This window comes from Oryctolagus cuniculus, chromosome 13, assembly GCF_964237555.1.
Source record: "Oryctolagus cuniculus chromosome 13, mOryCun1.1, whole genome shotgun sequence".
NCBI lineage: Eukaryota > Metazoa > Chordata > Mammalia > Lagomorpha > Leporidae > Oryctolagus > Oryctolagus cuniculus.
This window is the reverse complement of record NC_091444.1, coordinates 98,508,778-98,514,390: the sequence shown is the minus strand read 5'-3', so window position 1 is coordinate 98,514,390 and position 5,613 is coordinate 98,508,778.

The following is a 5,613-nucleotide window of genomic DNA, read 5'->3' as shown; positions in this document are numbered from 1 at the left end:
TTAGGGAGTGAGCAAGTGAATGAACATCTCCCTTCATCTGTCGTTGTCTGTCTCTCTCTGTCTTTTAAATAAAATGAAAATAAATAAATATATTTTTAAAGTGATAATAATGGTACTCACATAGCTAGCATTTATTGTGTTTCTTTTTTTAAAATTTATTTCAGAGGCAGAGTTGCAGACAGAAAGGGAGAGAGGGAGAGAGGGAGAGAGAGAGAGAGAGAGGTCTTCTATCTGCTGGTTCACTCCCCAGTTGGCTGCAACAGCCGGAGCTGAGCCGATCCAAAGCCAGGACCAGGAGCTTCTTCCGGGTCTCCCACACAGGTGCTGGGGCTCAAGGACTTGGGCCATCTTCCACTGCTTTCCCAGGCCATAGCAGAGAGCTGGATCTGAAGTGGAGCAGCCGGGACTCCAACCGGCGCTCTTACGGGATGCTGGTGCTGCAGGCAGAGGATTAACCTACTACGCCACAGCACCAGCCCCCGAGACAGTGTTCAAACACTTTGCATATGTGAGTGCTCCAAAACATACATGGCAAATTGAATGAAAAGGTAATTTTACTTTGGTGGGAAAAAATTGAGATCTATACATGGAGGCTCTTCAGAAAGTGTCTAAGAAATGTGCATTCTGAGAAAGCTAGGCATGGGTTTCAAGATTTTTTGCACCAAAATAAGCTTGAGTTTAAATTCCCCATTTCTGTGAACCTTGCTTCACTTCCGTGGTCGCTCATGGCAGCCTCAAGGGCAGGCTCATTTCATCCCTAAGTGGATTTACCTCTGTCTCCCCACGGCGTTGTAGAACTCTGCCTCCCATGTTTCCTGGAAGCAGGTGCTAAGAGCTGCCTGCCACTGAGAATCAAGGAGACTCATGTTCACTGCTTTGAAAGATGGCTTCCTAGGTCCTCCCGTTTTCCAGAGAAGAACAAGATGAGCAAACCACCCAGATACCACTGTGCAAACATTCTTTTTTCTATTGATGGATTGATTTGAAAGGCAGATGAGAGAGAGAGAGAGAGAAGGAGGGAGAGAGAGAGAGAGAGAGAGAGAGGAGTTATCGATCTTCTATCTGCTGGTTCACTTCCCAGATGGTTGCAAAGGCCAGGGCTGGGCCAGGCCAAAGCTAGGAGCTCCATCTAGGTCTCCCACATGGGTGCAGGGGCCCAAACACTTGGGCCACCTTCCTCTGCTTTTCCCAGATGCCTTAGCAGGGAGCCAGATTAGCAGTGGAGCATCCAAGACAGCAACTGGTGCCCATATGGGATACGGGAGTGGCAGGTGGCAGCTTTACCCATTATGTCACAATGCCAGCCCCTAAATATATAATACATTAAAATGTGAATGATTTCCTAAGATATAAACTCAGATTATTATATGGAAAATAAAATACTTATCAACATATAATAGTAGTCATATAATACTAAATGCATATTTTAATATTACCATTCTCATATATATATATATATACACATATATATAATAGGAGGGTACTTGCAAAAACTTGGCAAGAATGGAATTAAAAGGTAAGCTGAGGCAGGTGTTTGGTATAGCAGTTAAAGCATGGGATGAGGTGTCTGCGTCCCATATCGGTGTTTCTGGGTTTGTTCTGACTGCTCCCTACCCCAGTGCCCTACACATACATGCCTTAGGAAGCAGCAGGCGATGGCTCAAGTTAGTTGGATTCTTTCCACTCATATGGGAGAGCCGGATGGAATTCCTGGCTCCTGACTTCAACCTAGCCCAGTCCCTGCTGTTGCAGGCATTTGGGGAATAAAGCAGAAGCTAGGAGCTCCATGTCTGTCTGTCTCTCATCTCTCTCTCTGCTCCTTAAATTAAAAAAAAAATTGAAGATAAATTTATTTCGGTGCAAAAAATTTTAAAATCTATGTATACAAGTGACCTTCAGAACATTCATGGAAAAGGCATACTATGAAAAAAAAACTATGCATGGCCTTGAACTCCTGGAAGGGACCTGGTATTACTGGAAACAGTTGTGAAATTAGCAGTGATAGTAGTATCTGAACTGGGGTGTCATCGGTCTTCTTTTTGTTTTCCAGTACTTTTCCAAAAAACGTTTAGCATAGATGTGCATTGTCTGCATGCATTTTTAAAAGACAGAAATGCTTCAGTCCTGTCCCTGTGTGGCAGACAGAGGACAGAGGACGGCAGCCTCCACGCTGGCCATGCAGTGAGGGTGTGAACCCCTCTGTGCAGCATTCTGCCTGCCTCGTGCCTGGTTTCACTTTCTGAGGTTTCGTCACTCACAGTCAACCATGGCCTGAAAGCAGTCACGGGAAATTCCAGAATAAACATTTCTTCAGTGTTACACTGCACATCGCTCTGAGTTATCATGATGAAATGAGGTACCACCTTCTCCCGAACCCCCCACGTCCCGGCCACAAGCACCCTCTCCTCCCTTTGCCCAGGGAAGCCATCCAGTATATAACACCCACCTGTCAGCCACTGAGCGGTCGCCTAGGTTACTAACTTTACTATAACCCTTCATTTACTTGATGATTGCTTCAAAGTGAGTAGCCCAATGCTGGCATTGTTACTACGCTGTATTGTTAAAATTGCCTACTTTATTACAAGTTGTAGTTAATCTCTTATGGTTCTTGTTTATGACATGAACTTTCTCCCAGGCATGGACATGTAAGAAAGAAGACAGAATGCATGCACATAGATGCATGTACAAAGGGTTTGGCACCTTTCTCTCTCTCTCTCTCTCTCCCCTCTCCATCTCTTTCTGTTACACTGCCTTTAAAATAAATAAATAAGAGGCAAATGTTGTAGTGCAGAAGAAGCTGCCACCTGAGATACCAGAATCCCATATGAGCACCAATTTCAGTCCTGGCTGCTCTGATTCCAATCCAGATTCCTACTAACGTAATGTACCTGGAAAAGCCTAGAATATGGTACAAATACTTGGATCCCTGCCACACCAGGTGAAGACTTGGATGTACTTCCTGGCTCTTGCTTTTAGCCTGGCCCAGGCCCTATTGCTGTGGCCATCTAGGGAGAGAATCAGTGAATGGATGATCTCTCTCATTGTCTCTCCCTCTCTCTCTCTCTCTAACTCTGCCTTTCAAGTAAATAAACATTAAAAAATGAAATAAAGCAAAACAAATCTCTTAAAAATAATAAATCATACTTTCGTTTCTCATTTCAATGGGTTTGCTTGATTTCTGTTTCATCCTTTCTCATGGGAAAAAGTATGGCCTTTACGAAATTCAAGACCCATGGTCAGGAATACTTGAAAATTTCTCTGCCTTTTTTTTTTTAAATAAAATATTGAAATCTCAATTGAGAGGGTGAAAATGTCTTTAACAACAAAGGAGAGTGTAGAGACCAAATCCCTTTGTTGGAAAGAATTTACAACAAATAAAAGTTTTATTCTTATTTAATGCTTTCAGGTTATAGAATCTGAGAAAAGACATGTGTTATAAATGAGAGTAACCATATATATGTGTGTGTGTGTATATAGATATATATGTGTGTATATATATACATACACATACATATGTATATATACACACATATTATATATGTGCATATTAAAGCCAGTTGGGATTTTAATTGAAAAGAAATTAATATGGTAATATATAACAGATTAGTACAGTGTGAAATTGTATGTACTCAAAGATGGTAGATATGTTATCATTGCTAATATTTTAATAGTGCAGTGTAAAATAAAGATCGAAGTATAAACATATGGAATGGGACAGGAGTGACAATAATTCTTATCTGTTAAGTATTGTAATAAATTATCCTTTTATCAGTTTATACCTTATGCTTTTATGAAAGTATAAAGATCTCTCAATTCCTTGAACTTGGAACTCTGCCCTACAAACATCATTCCATTTGTGAAATCTAGTACAGTGTTGTATATGCTGTACAGTGAACACAGAATTAATGAATTAGTAAAATTGATGTGAACTTGCTACTAAAGATTTTTATGCCTTTTTTATTGTTGACAAAAAGCTAGATGAATTTATGTTCTAAACTTGGGAGGATCAGTTTCCATTTTCTTTGAGAATTTGAACTAAAAGAGGATGGACTATTTTTTTCCTAAGTTGATAGATGTAACTAAGGGAGAGGGAGATGCTTCAGTTGTTGACATTTTGTGTTTTGTGTAAGTTCTAGGCAAGAGAATACCATCTGGATAATTTAGCAATGATTACTAATAAACATTTATTATAAAGTTGTATTCATGAAAGAAAGGCAGATTCTATAACCAGTAAATAAATTTTCACCCTAATTGCAGCTTCATAGAAATCACTTGTTTAGCAACATGAAGTCATTGAGACCAGATGGTGCCCCTTTCTTTTGAATTTTAGTGTCCCTAGGTAAACAATGCATCCATTTTCTGATGAATTTCAGCATGGAGGCCTTTGTCATGACATCTACTGGAAGCCCCTATGTGAGGTTCATGATGCAGGAGGTGTCCCAGACGCCAGTGATTGGACACCTCTCTTGTAATCCATGCTATTTAGCAATTCACACTCAGTTACACGTGTGTCCACAGGGCAGGAAACAGACACTCAATTTCTGTCACTTCCTGCAAAACAATAGATTGTTGTGTTTTCTAAAGATCCCTAGCTACCAATGACTGTATTTCGTGTATGGTTTGTTTCCTTCTGACTTGTTAGGACAAAAACTGATTTGCCTAGACCTTTAGAGCCATTTCATTGACATTTTGGGGTTGTCAGCCTTTAGGGAAGTAGCAGTTAGCATCTGTTTACTAGGCATTGTTTCTCTTAGGATACTGGAGAACACGAAAATTCACAGCATATATTCTGGAATATGAGGCATATTTTTGTAAAATGACTAGGAGTCCAGGTGTTCCCTACCAGCAGCTCAAAGATGAGGGATGCAGAAAAATTAGGGACTAAAGTAATCTCTTTGAATATGAACTCCTATTCATTGCATTTTCTTAGACTGACAAACAAAATTTATCAGTAATTAAATAGAATCTTTGCTGTGATAAAGTAGGATATTTCCTTGCAATAAAAGTATGTTTCAACATAAAGCAAAGCAAACTGTGATATGCCACATTAACAGGAAGAAGACGAAAGTGACATGATCACCTCAGCAGATGTGGCAAACATACTTGACCAAACTCAACATATTTTTTCATAAAAACTCAGCAAATTAAATATAGAGAGTAGTAACCTCAAAATCTTAGTGGATCTTTTGAGTTTGAAGCAATATCTCATTCTGGTTTTGATTGGTATTTCTCAAATGATTAGTGATGTTGAGTTTCTTCATATGCTGTTGATCATTTGTATGTCATCTTTAGTTCTTTGTCTCCATTTCATTTGATCATTTGTGGGTTTTTGGTATTTTCTTGAGTTATAAAAATCTTCTTATATTCTTCAAATTGACCTCTTTTCAGAGCAAGAAAAAATAGTTATTTTCCCCATGGAATGGTGAAATTACTCTCATTAAATACAATAAGCATATGTAGATTTAACAATTTTAGCATTTTACTATAATTGTTACATATGTAAATGTTATATTTGCAATGTTTAATATAATCTTAGTTTAATATAATACTAATGTAATTATTTTAGTTCAATATAATTTCATTTGTCTGTTTTTGCTTTTGTTGTCTGTGCTT